The sequence below is a fragment of the Cetorhinus maximus genome, chromosome 11 (assembly GCF_964194155.1).
Source record: "Cetorhinus maximus chromosome 11, sCetMax3.hap1.1, whole genome shotgun sequence".
Lineage (NCBI taxonomy): Eukaryota > Metazoa > Chordata > Chondrichthyes > Lamniformes > Cetorhinidae > Cetorhinus > Cetorhinus maximus.
In genome coordinates this window covers 78,025,795-78,042,600 of record NC_135889.1, presented here as the reverse complement: position 1 = coordinate 78,042,600, position 16,806 = coordinate 78,025,795, and the positions used below count along the sequence as shown (strand labels likewise).

The 16,806-nt window shown below is 43.5% G+C and overlaps 1 protein-coding gene across 1 annotated transcript in view; it reads left to right on the top strand.

Moving 5' to 3' along the window:
- Nucleotides 1-16,806, top strand: part of ifih1 (interferon induced with helicase C domain 1) — a 173,675-nt gene that overhangs the window by 48,601 nt on the left and 108,268 nt on the right. The gene's annotated exons all lie outside the window — the stretch shown is intronic.

The following is a 16,806-nucleotide window of genomic DNA, read 5'->3' as shown; positions in this document are numbered from 1 at the left end:
AATGAGTAAATTTGGGAGAATTGATCCAAAATCCCACTGTTCTTGCTGTGCCACTTTAGGATGAATTCGCCAAGTTCTCTAAGAACTTGGTCATGACCAAATTTGTCAAGCCCAATGGAGAAATTTTCATAAATGAAAACAGAAAATGCTGGAAACACTCAGTGAGTCAGGCAGAGAATCAGGGAGGTGCATTTTAAGCCCCAAGAATTGGTGGATTGGAGTTGGGTGAGATGTTAAGTTTCAAACCTGACCCGCCTCCAACCTGCCCACTTCAGGTTTAAATACTTTAATGAGACTGCAACCTATGATTTAAACTGCTGTGCAAGTTTAACCACGGCCAATGGGCTTCTGCGCCTTGGGAAATCCGGAGGCTGAAAGGAGGCTAGGGCTGATTTGGGGAGAAGGTCAAGCATCACAGTGGGCCATGTGGAGCAAAAATGTTCCCTCCCAGCTCCGCAATCTCCCTCCTCCATCAAAAACTGCCTCCCATGCAAAGACCCCCGGGATCAGGGATCCCACCCCTTACTCCCAGTAGCAGCTTCAGGCTCTTTATCTGCTTCCGTAGCCTAAGTACCCCTTCCCATCTGGAAGCTATGTTGTCCACAGGCTGACCTCTGAGCGTAGAGCCCGTTGAGGAGAAAATTGCACACGGTGGAGGTAAAACTCCACAGCATGTTGGAAACCCAGACAGAAACCCAGACTCCTGGGTTTCCCATCTGAACCTACCACCACCCTCCGGCCTCCCCCCGCCCCGATCTATGCAAACCGACCTTAGCAATATTGGAGCCCGGGTTAGCATTGCAGGCTGATGAACTTTGAACAGAGAGATTGTCATCATGTTATTTATTAGCACATTAAATAATTTTTACGTCAAAAATGTATTTTTTTCGATAATTTTCTTTGTGTGTTAATATTACAATGGACCAGCGATGTCACAATGACTAGAGCATTGTCAGAATGAGGACTATTTGCTCAGTTCTGACAGTCCGTGATTGTGGTATTTTGAAACTCTTCGCGTGAATGATAATATTTTCCTAGCCTTTTAGATATTAACAATAACAGATGTAAAGTAGCTAAGTACCCAGATTTTGAGATCTTTTCGAATAATTTCATTTGAAGTTGTCCTTTGCAGATTCTGTGGTAACAACATATTTTAATTATTTTGCACTGTAAGACCAGGGTACTACTATATTCTCATAGTCATAGGGCAAAAGGTGAAAGTTTAAATTATTTTTTGAAAACCCTTGTGTTTGCAGTCTTCAGACTTGTAACATTTAATGACAGCAGTTTTAACCTGCCATAACAAAATGTCCCAAACTGTGCTGAATTTCATGCTTCCTTTCTATTTTGAAAGAAAGACCTCAGGACATTTCAAAGCACTTCACAGCCAATGAGCAGGATTTTTCGCCCGAGCGTAAAATAGCACGCGATGACGTCGGGCGAGTGTCCCGACATCATCGCTCATTCATGTGATATTTCGGTCGCAGGCGCGTGCGAGAGTCAGCAGTGCGCCTGCCGACAATTAAGAGGCCTATTAAGGCCATTAATGTATTAATTAACCTGGAATTTTCGCTGCCCGCCCAGCGTGGCGATTGGCGGGCGAGCGAATCGGCCAGGCGGCTTTTGGATTTTTGAGGAAACCTCATCCGAGGGCAGGATGAGGTTTCCGATATTAATTTTAAAAAAATGTTTGGGCAGCATTTTTATAATCTATATGTTTAGGTGAGTGAGTTCGATGTGTGGACATTTTTTCTGCATTTTAAAATCTTTATTTGATGGTTTTAAATTCTTCAGCTCCCTGAGGCAGCTCCCTGCTTTCAGGGAGCTTACATTACGCACAGCCCCACGCCTGCACTGACTTCAGCCTTCGCCCTCCTCCCGCCCCCACCCCGGCAGCGCTGAGCCTTTCACGCTGGCCGGCCTTTAATTGGCCGATGGTCGGGGGCCGATGTTAAACGGCAGACCATTTCCCGGCCGCTCCTGGGGCCGCCCACCGCGCCTGCCCAACGACCTCAAAATTCTGCCCAGTGAAATACTTTTGAAATGTCATCACTCTTGTAATGTAGGACATATGGCAGCCAATCCATGCATTTTTTAGTGATGGTGCCTGAGGGGTAAATATTGGCTCCCTTCTCTTACATCCACCTAAGAGGGCAGCCAGGAATTTAGTTTAACATTTCATCTGAAGTGCAACACCTCTGACAGTGTAGCACACAGTAATGCACTGGTGTATCAGTCAACATGCTGTAGCTATTTTTCTGGAATAGAATTTGAATCCACCAACCTTCTGACTCAGGAGTGAAAGTGCTGAATCTGAATGCTGAATCTGCAACCTGCTGGAGTGTCTCATTGAAAACTTTATCATGGTTAAGATCATAGGTTGAGACCTCTGCAACTTGCTGACCACTGCCCACCATGGAACCTTCTCCCTGCAACATTTAATCATCTATCAACTCCAATGTTAGTACATAAATGCAACCACTGACTAAATGTAAGTGGATTCTGTAGGCCTACACAATGCACGTACCTTCAAGGCTGGTTCAAGTCAATTGTTATTTTTCATTATTTTGAACAAACATATATGATTTAGTGTTTCTCAAATCTTTTCAGGCTGTGTCTTGCAAAACATAATTCTCAGCTTCTCACACACCTTTAGTTAAAGATACTGAAAGTGCAAAAACAACCTCTCTCATCCTTTATCCCCACTACTGTCAGTCTCCTCTACTAATGTTTATTTTGCTCGTTTTGTTTTTTTTATACTTTCCTCCTTCATTTTTCTTTCCCCCTTGCTGCATCCCCCTGCTTTTCTCTGTCTCTTTCACATTCCTTTCTGTCTTTTTCTGTCCCCTCTCTCATTTCTATCTCTTTCTCCACCTTTTCTCTCTCTTGCCATAGTTTTTATTCCCTCCCTTACTTTTCCTTTATCTCCCCCTTATTTTTTTTTACCTTCTTAGTTTTTATTATCTGCTTTATTACCTTATACTCCATTTTGCCTCTTGAACAGTTTTCTTTTCACTCCAGTTCTTACGTGAGGTACTTGCAGTAAACCTGTGACACAGGAAACTATTGCAGAAGACTGAGTGGTATGAAATTAGGGGGGAGTACAACTCCTCATCTGTAGAAACACAAATATAAATATATCTGCTGCTGGTACAAAGCCTGCATCCTATTTACCCTGTTATAAGGTTAATAGGTAGCCTTTAGTATCATCACTCTGCCCCTTTTCAGTTAGAAGATAACTCAGCAGGGGCTCACTTGATGGCTCAGCAAGTTTATCCAGCCACTGGTTTGTCTAGTCAGGAAAGGAGCCATGCCAATTAGAAAGATTCCAGTTTTGAATCCAAGCATTAAGGACCTTCAGTAAGAGAGGAGAAAACCAGGCAGAGTTCTTGCTTTTGAGATTTCTCCTGTGATTCCTGCTGAAAAGTGCGGATGTGTGGATTCAGAGAGGACACATTCAGTCTGGGCTCTGATGCCAATCCTCACTATTGAAGATCACACGTGAACAATGGCCACTTGAATGAGGAACCAGAAAGCATGCAGTGCCCTTGGAACCACACCACATCAAAGGAGAAAAGAGATGAAAGGAACAAAACAAGAAGAGAGTAACAACAATTATTGTGGTTTCCCAGCCACTCCCAACTTTAAATTGATCCACAGCTAGGGGCAGTATTACAACAACTTGCAATTAAAAGCATTCATCATGTAAAATAATTATTGTTCCTACTGTTTGTCTTTCTGCACTCACAAATATGTTAACTGACAGCATAGAAATCCCCATTACACCATCCAGGCTTTTATAAAAGTCTCATATTTGTAAATCCCCGTGCAAATAACATTATTTGGAATTTTAATCAGTACATTATCACTAAATAAATTAGTGGTCCAGAATTATCTATGACAAGCTACTCACATAAGCAAATAATCAAAATGTAGTTATAATCTATAATTAGTTATAACTAGCCTATAATCATTGATTTTATTTTCAATATGAAATTAACAGCTCTAATAATTTCCTCAGATGATATTTGAAAAGACATTGGGCGGAATTGTCCCAGATTTGCACTAAGTGCGGTAGCAGGCGGGAAAAACAACGGCCACCTTTAAAGTGCAGCCGTGCGCACACCTCTCAGTGCTTCCAGCCCAGGACTGCTGAACAGAAGACCCTAAAAGGCAAGAAGACTGCAGCCCCCAGGTTTAGTGACGCATCCCTCAAGTGCCTTTTGGATGCCGTGGAGGACCGCTATGATGTCCTCTACCCCAACTCTGGCCGCAGGAGGGGCAGCAACATTACCACTCCAACTTAGTAGGTGATGACAGTTGTGATCAGTGCCAACGCTGCACAGAAGAGGTTAGCCATCCAATGGAGATAGAAGATGAATGATCTCATCCGTGCTGCCAGGGTAAGGCAGCCATCTTATCACTCTAAACTCACACATTCAAGCCCATCATGCATTCACTGGCATCTCACTCACTGCCAGCCCAAGGGACATCACCACTCATTCTCTCACACACACCTTCACATCTCCATCTGGCCTCATCGCTCTGGAAGCTGCCTCTTCAGCCCTCACGATCTTGAGTCCACTTGCACAGATCAACTTGTGCCCCCACACACACCCTGGGATACCCCCTTCCCTTGCCTGAGGCCACTTCTCCCTCTTTCCCAAGCAAGTCCTGGCCCTGCAGCCATTGAGAAGTCACCCCCGCCTTATGGCTGGTCTGGTAGGTAGAGACCGGCCCCCAAGGCCCCCTAAAAGTGATGTGGTGCTGTCTGTGAAGTCTGGCACTGATGACTGCGAGTGCTGACCGAAGCAAGGTAGGCAAACAAACCTTGAAGTCCCGAGTGAAGTGCAGCCCGCCAGGTGCATGTCACTTATGTAGAGTTATGAAACACGTCGGCGTGTTTTCCTGCCAACGTAGGCGGATGATCCAGTGTGGGGGGGATGATTCCGGTGGGCTGGCCTTATAATGATATGCAGATGTATTATGATGAGGTTCCGATGTCTGATGGCAGGAAACGCGGCCCACCATTGACGGGCAGAGCGGATGATTGCAAACTGGTTTGACGACAACGTAAAACCGATTTTCAGCCTTTTCATCATATTGTCCGCTCACACCGCCAAACACACCCAACGTCAGCGGGCACGGAAAATTCTGCCCATTGTTCTGTCACAGGTCATTTCATACTTCAGTACATGTTTGCTAAATTTGGATCATCCTCACATGTAGACAGTAATGTACTATTAATTGGTGGTTGCAAGTGTTCCTGCAAGACTTCAGATTATTGAAATTTAAACCTGATTTATCAAGTAGCTCTTAAATTTACTTACAGAATAGCAAATTTCTACCATATTGCTTTTGACTGTGAATGCTAGCTCTAAAATAGAAAGTGTTCGTGTTGAGTTGCTGAATGATGAATATTTTTATATGAATGTAGATGAAAGCATTATTAGATGTGGGAACTTACTGAAGCATAATTAAAAAGCTGCTTCAGAATAGGACCCCTCCAGCTGCTGACACTCGAAAGGCTTCTGCTCTTTCTGTCATCACGTCCTTTAATTGGCTGAAGCCGTTTAAATGCTGCACCACTACTGTATTTGCTACCTCCCAGTGACAGTCAACCAAAGAAGGGCATATTTCTGGCTCCCACCCTGCATGCTACTTAGGTTTCTGAGAGGAAAGTGGTTAGTGGTAGATTCACATCGACGGGCATTAAGATCACTTCCATAAGGCCTGAAATCCAGGCCTTTATCACAGCGCCAGGAAGGAAGAAGTGAGCTCAGGGTAGTTGGTACTTTTAGTTCTTGAGAGTAAGGACATATACACATGCATACGCACACACACGCTGATCACTTCTGATCTTCCGCTAAAGGAAAAGGTGGTATGGCACTGCTTCCTCTGCCTATTAGTTAATGAGTAATTTACTCTTCTTTGGATACATTCACTATCATTTGTGCCAGCCAATTAGTAAATTGTACATTAAGTAAACAACTGATAAATATAAAGTTTATTCCAAAACAGCTCCATTGGCAGAAAGGATTCTCAGTTCAGTTCCCTATTCCAGATTGAAAATGTCAAAGATCACAGTGTCACAGCTGATCCATGCAGCATTTGATGCCGTGAAAATGTGTTATACACTACTGCACAAAACATGCACTGTGGAATATAGCCAAGAGGTTAGCAGCTTTTACTAATGATGTTAGGGCCTCACTAGTAAAATATTAATCTTAATTAAAAGTCAGGGTTGTATTAAGTGCTGTACAATATGTTTTATTTTCATTGCAATACCAATGTTGATGAAATACAATATCCATATTTCATTTGGTATAATTAATTGGAGTGAAAATTCATACAATTGGGACACAGCATTGCTCAGTTGTTGATTCCAAAATCCATGTCACCCAATAACTTGGAGCTATTTAGATTTTTTTTAAGTATATGTACATTAATTAGTAAAAAGGTCTGGATGATTCTGAGTTTTATTTGATTGCTACACCTCAAATTATTCCAGCTGTGGAATATATTGTGGTATTCTGTTGTCAGCTGTATTAGCTCACAAATGGCCATGACTGAGGAAGGTCAGTGTTGTTAGGTATTAACAAAGTTCAACAAAAGAAAAATCATATGTGGTGGCTGTTTCACTTCCCCTTGTTTTGAGCTCCTGCCAAATTTGTATTTCACCCCACAAAATGGACTCTTCATAACCAGAAGCAGAATTTGGCTTATTGGAAGAACTGAATGACCTTTTCTCATTCTGTCTGGAAGCTAGGTAAGAGCTGATAATGGTGGATGCCCAACTTTGAGTTGAAATGCTACTGTTCAAAAACTGTACAGATGTCCCTATCTGTAACCTGCAACAGAAGGTAAATTATTAATTATAATGTGTAGAGCAGAATTAAACTAAACTAAACTCATATGTTGATGGAGTTTATTGCAAACAGCTGGTGAATGATTTTGGCTGCATAGATGGATCAAGGAGGAATTATGGGGTGGAACTTAGTTCCAGTGGCAGGGCTGGAGAACCCGTGGGAGTCCTGTGTTGCTTCTGTCCGGGAGCCCCGACGCGATTTAAGTGTAATCAGACACTTAACTGGCCAGCATCAGGCCTCCCACACAATCAAGATCCCCAGAGGGTAGAAATACCACCCCTGAGAGCTGCAAGCTAATCAGAGGCTGCTGCCAGTAATGCTCTAAGCATTCACCAGGGATCATCGTTGGATCCCTGGAAACAGGTGAGTGATAGGGGTCGTGGGGAGGGGGGTCACTGGCAATGATGGAGGGGAAAGGGGTCAGATGCAAGAGCAGGGAGGTGGCTATCAGCAGCCCCCTCCTTCCCGATGCCAGGTCCCTCGATCGGACACTGAGTCTTTTTTAAAGGTCTTTAAAGAGATCTTTTTTAAAAATTCATTCATGGGATGTGGGCATCGCTGGCATGACCAGCATTCAATGCCCATCCCTAATTGCCCTCAAGAAGGTGGTGGTGAGCTGCCTTCTTGAACTGCTGCAGTCCCTGTGGTATAGGTACACCCAGAGTGCTGTCAGGGAGGGAGGTCCAGGATTTTGACCCAGCGACAGTGAAGGAACAGCAATATATTTCCAAGTCAGGGTGGTATGTGGCCTGGAGGGGAACTTGCAGGTGGTGATGTTCCCATGTGTCTGCTGCCCTTGTCCTTCTAGGCGGTAGCGGCCATGGGTTTGGACAGTGCTGTCTAAGGAGCCTTGGTGAGTCCCACTGCCACAAGGCTGCAGCGTTTGCTGGCTTTCGAAAGCCATGGGAGAGACCTAAGCACTCACAGTAAATTCTGGTGGCCCTTCCCGTGCTCCACTAAACTGAGGACAACTTTCCTATTGCTGGAAATCGGAAGTTATCCCCGCCCTATTCTCCTGGCAACCCCTGCTATTATGCCGGTTCCAGTGGGCTCCACTACACCCTGGCCATGATATTCCAGTGTCACTTACCGGCCGAAATTTTACTGGCAATAGTGAAATCCTGCTGCTGAGACTGAGAATGATTCTTGAGCCTGTGCCTGAGCAGGTGGACATTGCAACCCGGGGGGAGACTTTACTGCCGGCAGCCAATTAAGGGTCCGTTGCTATGACCTCCATCCGTTTAAGGATGGCAGCCTGATCAGAGAGCTGGCAGCCTTAGCAGCTCCACTGATAGGTGTGGCCATTACTGCGGCTACAAGGAGAAGCAGAGAAAGGCTGTCTATGTTGAGATGCCCTCAAAGGGCATATTTTTTTTAATGTGCTGATGCCAGTCATGTAGGACCCAGTCATGATGGAGCAGTAGTGGGGTGAACCCCATAGCAGTGATGTCAGAATTGAGGGCCCCTCAGTGGGCAATGGAGCACCCAAAAAGGAAGCCACCCACCCCCCTCCCAGGGGTCCACGGGGAAGCAGCCATGGTTTACCTGTCATCCACCCCACATAGTGGGGGCCCATTCCAATGCTCGTAAAACGCCAGCAGGGGCATAAAGTGGCCACAAATTTGCCACTTATGTGAAACCCCCACCTGCAAGTTCCCCTCCAAGCCATTCACCATCCTGACTTGGAAATATATCGCTGTTCCTTCATTGTCGCTGGGTCAAAATCCTGGAACTCCCTTCCTAAGAACACTATGGGTGTACCTACACCGCATGCACTGCAGAGGTTCAAGAAGTCAGATCACTATCACCTTCTGAAGGTCAGTTAGGGCTGGGCAGTGAATGCTGGCCTAGCCAGCGACGCCCACATCGCATAAAATGAATTTTAAAAATTGGCCGCCTGACTCCAGTCAGTGGGCACTTGCACCATTCCTGTTTTGGGAATATCTCATGGTACCCAGAAGATATTAAGCTTGCTGCCATTTTATGAGACCTCCCACTTCCCAACCCCTCACCAGTGGGTTGGTAAAATCAGTCTGTTTGGTGCGTTTGTAGCCAAACTGTGATGTCAACAGGACACCAAACTGAAAACTGAAACTTTCTGCCAAAGGCAACACTATTTTCATTTCTAGTTTCATTTATCATATTCCAAACATCAAGACTCAAGATGAAACGAGAAACCTTCAATAAGGTTTTAATTTCCTCTTCTGCTTGTATCATTGTCAACCAACAGTTTACTTTTTTATTACCTGTTCATGGATGTGAGTGTTGCTACTAAGGCCAGCATTTATTGCCCAACCCTAGTTACCCTTGAGAAGGTGGTGGTGAGCTGCCTTCTTGAACTGCTGCACGTGGTGTAGGTACACCCACAGTGCTGTTACCAGGGGAGTTCCAGGTTTTTCACCCAGTTACAGTGAAGGAATGGTGATATAGTTCCAGATCAAGATAGTTTGCTTTATACTTACCCATACATTTTTTTATTAACTCCTGCTATGAATATATTGTTTATATTTGTACTATAGTTGCCATTTAGTGAAGAATTAGGGGCTACAGCTACATAAAAGGCTCACCAGGAACTTATACATATCAGGAGATGTATGTTTCCACTTCATTTAAGTATTCTATAAGATTTTACTTTTTGCATGACTCTGTAACATTATCCCTCACAGGAATGATGGGTTGCAGTTCATATTGAGAACTCATAATTTAGTCTTTGTGTCAGTGGTGTTTGCAATGGGAGCTGGAAAAGACTCTCAAAGGCACAGATATGTTGATTATGACTCCACTAGGCTAAATATATCTTGTGGGGAATAGGAGCCACCAAAAGTTTCAAGCAACATTTTGGGTGGTGTTTGTGGGTGCAATGCCTACTCTCCTAACTTCTCCCCCATTATTCATGCTTCCCCCAGTCTCACTCCCACACAGTATAAATTGCTAAAATTCTTCAGCCACTTCCTCTCAAAGCCACCAAATTCACCTTTCCCTAAAAGAAAACCTAACCCAAACTACCAACAGCTACTTCCCTATGTTTTTGAAGTGTTACACCACCAACTTAAGGGGAAAAAAAAAAATTACCATTTTATGCCTCTTCTGGCTCAGGCTCATCTTTCCATTAGGTTACCCTGGTGGGAAGGTCTTAAACATCCCCTACACCATCACCTTCACACTACCCATTATTCTTGCTATAACCCATTCACCCCCATCATTGTTCTGACCTCTTTCTCTTTGAACTGCCCCATTGAGGTGCTCCTCAATAATTCAGCTTAGTCTTAACCCTTCACCTTAGGCCCCACTTCTTTCTTGGTTCTCCAAGTGTTCATGCTGAGAGGCCAGAGGCCTCCTTATTTTCAACCAGTTTTCCTCCTACACTCTCTCCACCTTCTGTTTTCTATCTTTTCCCCTCAGCCATTTATTTGCTTCCAAAAGTATTTTTTTCTAAATCAAATTAGAATGTGAAATGACACTTTCTGTCTGCTCTTTCTATTTGTCTTTTCTTTTCCACTTTCCTCCTGTCTCATAGTTGTTAGAAATTAGAATCTCTGTCCCACATGCACACACAATTTGAATTAACATTTTATGTCAATAAAGCAGAGGTTTAGGTAATAAATTGCCTTCAAAATTCAAATGATGTATTTTCTAAAATTTGAAGTAACAGTAAATGAAGAAAAACTGTACCTCTCTCTCAACTCCCTCTCTCTCACGTATTCTTTCTGACACAGGTCCCTACTTTGTCATCTTTCTCCTGCTCACTCACCTTTTTAAAAAAAAAACATCACTCAGGATGAATTTTACTTCAAAGCTTTGAAAGTTATCCTCTGGCTTTTCAAAATTATTTGACGAGCTGTCAAGTTAAAAAGTGCCTGAAGCTGGAGAAATATATACCATCAGTATCACGATGGAATAATGCTCATGTTTCTTGGGAAATTAAGCATACAATGCAAGATCAAACTACGAGATCCAAATTCAGCTTAGAATCTAAAGTTGTGGGCAGAAGTCCAAGACCAGGCTTTTGGGAGAAGCTGGTGCCAGCAAGTAAAACTTTAAAGAAGCTATTAAAGGACAAACATCCAATTATTATGTTATTATAATATATCGTGAAAACTGTAACTTTTGCTTAAACTCTTACTTTGGACGCTAGAAATTTCAGTTACCGAGGGAGACATTATTAAATGAGAGGACGTTTCAGAAAATATTTTTGGTTAATTTTGAGAAGCCAGTGGCCAGGTTGTGTAATGAATAAATGAAAGTCTCACTGCAAAACAAAATCGCAGCTATTGTGCATTATGGTATGATGCTATCTGACCCATTGATTGTCCCCTTTCATGCATGCTATTCAGGCTATACCTTTCTGTTTAAATCTCCCCAATCAGATTTCCACACCTCAAATGGCACCTAAATGACCCTGACCTATTTCCAAATGATATTCTCTGTGATTGTGATGCATTATCCTTGCTCAGCCTCTCTGCAGCCTTTGACACAGTTGACCACACTATCCAACTTCAATGCCTCCCACTCTTTTGTCTGGCTTGGAGGGATGCTGCTTGAATTGGTCCTACTCTTGCCAGAGCATCCATAGCAGAGGCTTATCTTCCAGGTCCTCCACTGTACCTTTGGAGTCCAAAGACCTATCTTCGGCTCCCTACATTCCCTTATCTATACACTGCTCTTTGACAGCATTACATGCAGCTATGGAATCAGCTTCTGTATGTACATTGATAGCACTCTACAACCTGACACTTGACAACACTACCTCTCTACCATCTTTCCTGAATCCTCCACTGTATCTGTGCTATTGGACTGTTTCGTCAATGTTTACCCTTTGATAAGCCACATTTCCCTCCAGGTAAGCGTCAGGAAGGCCAAAACTGTCATCTTCTGTCCCTGCCACAGTATCTCTGCCACCAATTCCAATCTTGTCCCAGCTACTGTCTCAGGCTGAACCCAACTGTTCACAACTGTAGTGTCCTGTTCGACCCTTCAACTACCTGTATCCTACCCAGTATTAAGCCCTGCTCACCCTATCACCCCTGTCCTTGCTGAAATGCATTGAAATATAGTGCCAGTGTCTCTGATATAAAAATTCTTACCCTTATGTTTAAATCCCTTCTTGAACTTGTCCCTTCCTATCTGTAACTTTCTCCAGGTCTACAAACTCCTTTAAACTCTCCTTTCCTCCTCCTGACCTCTTGTGCATCCTTCCTCCCTTCACCCACTATTAGTGTCTATGTCTGAACTGTCTAGATCCCATGCTCTGGAATTCCCTCCCTAAACCCCTCCATCTCTCCCACCTCTCTCTCTCTCTCTCTCTCTAAGACCCTCTATAAAATGGATGTCTGCAACTAAGGTCATAACATCTTTTTTGGATCAGCATTTGTTTTTCATTGCACTTCTGTGAAGTGAGTTAGAAAATTGTCCTATATTAAAAGTCCTATATAAATGAGTTATAGCAGGAGTGATGGTTCAAAACCTTTTTCCCAGTTAAGCTTTTGCTTTTGAATGGAGGCAAGAAATTTTACAAACAAGGAACAGGAGTAGGCGTTTCGGCCCCTCAAGCCTGCTCCGCTATTTAATAACACCATGGCTGATCTGATAGTAACCTCAAATCTATATCCCACCTACCCCCGATAACCTATCAGCCCCTTGCTTACCAAGAATCTATCCACCTCTGCCTTAAAAATATTCAAAGACTCTGCTTCTACAGCCTTTTCAGGAAGAGAGTTCCAAAGACTCACGACCCTCTGAGAGAAAACAATTTTGCCTCATTTTTGTTTTAAATGAGTGACTCCTTATCTTTAAACAGTAGCCCCTAGTTCTAGATTCTCCTACAAGAGGAAACATCCTCTCCACATCCACCCTGTCAAGACCCCTCAGGATCTTATATGTTTCAATCAAGTCACCTCTTACTGTTCTAAATTCCAGTGGATACAAGCCTAGTCTGTCCAACCTTTCCTCATAAGATAACCCACCCATTCCAGGCATTAGTCTGGTAAACTTTCTCTGAACTGCTTCCAACGCATTTACACCATTCCTTAAATAAGGTGATCAATACTGTACACATTTTCTAAAGGGATTCCCTACACCTTAGGGGAAGCCCTATTATTTACACTAAAAATACTTCAAAATGCAGAATCTTCCCAAAATCTATAGGTTGAAGCAGAATGTAATGAAATTGCTCCCTCGCCCCAACTTGGGCCCGAATTTTCACTCTCACGTCCGGTGCGCAGAGTCAGGAGAATTCCCAGCTACGCAAACCTGACTCCTGAAAAAGTGTCCCAGAAGTTCAGGTTTTCATTAACGGGGAGGGGGAGGGGTTTATGGGAGCTGTACATGCATTCCTGGAAATAGTTTGTAGGCAGTCACAGGGGCTGCCGATTGGTGGAGGTGGGCTGAGTGAAAGGCCTGCCTTGGTACTCTGGCACTTTGTCTCAGCTGTGAAAAAAAAGAATGAAACAGAAAAAAAACAGCCCTCCAACCCTCACCCCACCCCACACACACTCCCCATACCCCATTCATGCTAACCCATGCCCGCCATTCACCCCCCATGGCCCCTCATACCATCCATACCAACTTCTTTACCCACAGGCCTCTTTACCCTCAAGCCTCTTTACCCACCCATGGCCCCTCATAATCTACAAGTCAACCTATGTCCCATTACCCAACCCCCATGGCCTCGCCTAACCTCAATGCCAACCCATGCCCCACCACCCACCCCCCATGGGTCTTTATAATCCCTATGCCAACCTATGCCCCTTCACACCATCCATGGTCCTTTATAGCTCCTATGCCAACATATTATCTCCCACCCACCACCCTTTACCATTAGTCCCTGCATACCAACTCACCTAGTATCCACCATGGGCAGGCCTCAGAACTCATGCTAAGATTAAATGAAGTTTTTAAGTGTCAATTGATGAATTCACTATTTTAAAAAAAATCCTAATTGAAAAAAACTGTCACTACATTTAAGTTCCTTTAATCTCTTATAAGAATAAGCATTTGTATTCATAGTCCCACTTCAAGACTTTATAAGCTCTTGGATCTGTCAATCAAACTGTGAGCTGACAGACACCCTACTGTCATAATCTTAGGTTGTGAAAGTTGTCATGAAATCCTGTAATGGTAGCTCTCAGGCTTAGATCAACGGGCAGAGTGAAATAGCAAGCGTTGGTTTTTCTTCAACAATGCAGACAGTTTTTTTTTCCAAATATTTAAAGGGCAGTAGATTTAAACGATTTGACAGCTTGATAGCTCCCTTTGACAGCTGCCCTGAGAATTCCAATAAGTTTACCCACTTTTTATGCACATTCATGTCTATGTTTAACAATCCCAGAGACCATCTGACCTCTCCCAAAGGGCACCTTACCTTTCCCAAAGGGAATCTGACTTCTCCCAAAGGCGTCCCGGGATTTATCCAGGGATAGGTTTGTCGGGACCTATATACCTTATCTCTCCAAAAGGATACCCTACTTCTCTAAGGAACTCCAGTAAGTTTAGACCTTCTCCTACCAGGTCTAATGTACACAAGTTGTATTACCCACTCCTTCCTTGCGAAAATCAGATCAGACTGAAGGCCGCTATGCTTTAACATGTGCAGTTGCCTCCGTGAACCACAGATGTCCATAGTTTGACCCATCCCTGTTTCCTCCCCCCCTTGCAAAAATTGGGGGAGTCTGGTTTCGGGGCGGGACTTCCAGACTCGGACTTCCGGGGCCATTTTCACAATGATGGAGAACCTTTCCATCTGTGCAGAAATTCAGTCCTTGACTGTACATTTCTCACTGCCCCAGAAATTAACCTTTTCCTACTCCTTCATACTACCTCCTTCCTCAGTACTTGTTGCATCTTTTCCTTCTCCCTCCCTGGCCATATTCTTCCTTGTTCATACAAGCCTGGAAAATTTGACCCTTGGGCTACATCCCTAAACTCACTCTTCAACTAAGACCTGCATTCTAAAATGCAGCCATGTTATACTAGCCTAAAGTATTCCCCTCTTACTCCTGCCATGTCCAACCATGAATATTGATTAATTCCTATCCCTTACCTTTTCATCTGCCTTCTACCACCTCCCAACCCAGTTGGCCTTCCCTTTCTGCCTCTTCCCTTTTCTGTCTTCTACCTCCAAATTGTCTGCTGCACTCAGTGCCCTGTGGCTATTACCACAAAATACTATATACTGAACCCATTTACCTCAGTATCTTATACCTGAAAGACATACAAGACAAGGAAGGAGACACAATAGCAGAAAGGAACAGAGTGAAAGACAAAGATGAAGATCTACCCATAATCTTTCTCTTACACATCTCTATTTCATTTTGCTGTTTTTGTCTCTATCTCTCTTTTTCTTCTCACCCTCTTTACTGTTCAACTTTTCTCTCCATAACATTGCGTTCCTGCTACTTACCGTTTCTTTGAATGAGAAATGGTGTTTGACACATCAGGTATGGAGATACTATGTGCTGGAGATTCCATTTGCCAGTGAAAAATGCAGGACAAATGCAGCCTGCTTTCCTCAGCAGCTCCCTTCTTGACCCCACTTCCTTCCATGCCTCATTATATTTTCAATACATTCCTCATTGAATTAGCCTCTCATTGGGGCTAATTTAGACTTTGGGGGAATAGTGTAAAATGGCAACATGATTCAGCTGCCCATTGTATATTCTTCTAGAATTTCATTTTGCAAATAAAATTGGGGAGATATGAATAATGGGCGATTGAATCAATATTGTCTATTTTACACGATCACCCAATATCAGAATTACCCACAACCTCTATAATTCTCCCATTTGCCTCAGTCCCTTGTTTCTCTCTGCTTCCTTTTCTCTCTGTTCCCCTCAATCACACACCTCACCCAGGTCAGGTTTGTAGTCAGAGACCCCATCCTCCCCAATTGTCCCCCTCACCTCACCTCTCATTAACCCTTGTTACCTTCCCTCCCATTTCACCCCCAACATGGTCATTATTACCTCAGCCCCCAATCCTCCCTATCCCACAATGATCTCTGCTTTCTGCTTATCCATCAGTGCACTGCCATTCCACCCTGTATTCTCTCACCATCCAACCTACCCATTCTCCACTACAGCCTGAGCACAAAACTGATGGGTGCAAGTGGTTGGGTGTGTGCACTGCTGCTGATAGGCCTGAGTGGGATCAGGCAAGTGAATGGTCAGAGATGTGTTTGGAGCAGAGGGTGTGTCAGCATTGGTATAGGGGAAGCAGAGTCTGTGGTTAGATGTCTTAGCTAGGGAGACTTTCAAGGACTAGCAGGCCAGGGGAAGAGGAAACAAGTGGGATTGGGAGAAACCCGTGACCTAATGTATAGTTCAAATACATTTGAAAAAATCTTACCTAGCAGTGGCTTAAAATAAAATTTACATGAATTAAAAATGAAAATTATAAATGAGAGAACTGAGACTCGCTGGAGTAAAAACACATAAAAAAGGTTACTTGCAGTGCCATCTAAAGGATGAGAGATGAAGCTTGTGGGCCAGTAGCAATAGGAGGACTGAAAGTAAAGTATATAAAGCTAATATCCATACTGCACAATTAAAATAAATACTCAGCATTACACCCATGCCTGACAAAATTTTGACACTGGAAGTAAGTGTGCCAAATAGGACAGTGACTCAAAACCTTCAACATTGCATCAGTTCCTTAACATTTGCTGTGTCGGCTTGTCTATGGAGAGTGGCTACTTAGAACTGCACCCTAAACATCAGCATGAGTTGTGCCTTCACAACAAGAGGGTAAGAAAAGAAAATCTGAAGGAAAATTGGAGGAGGGAAAGTGTATAGAATCATACAATACATATAGAATACACATTACATGTACAATTCACATACCTATAGAATCCTACAGTGCTGAAGGAAGCCATTTGGCCCATCAAGCCTGCAAGGCTCTTTTGAAGAGCAACTCATTTACTCCCACTCTTCTGCTGTTTTCC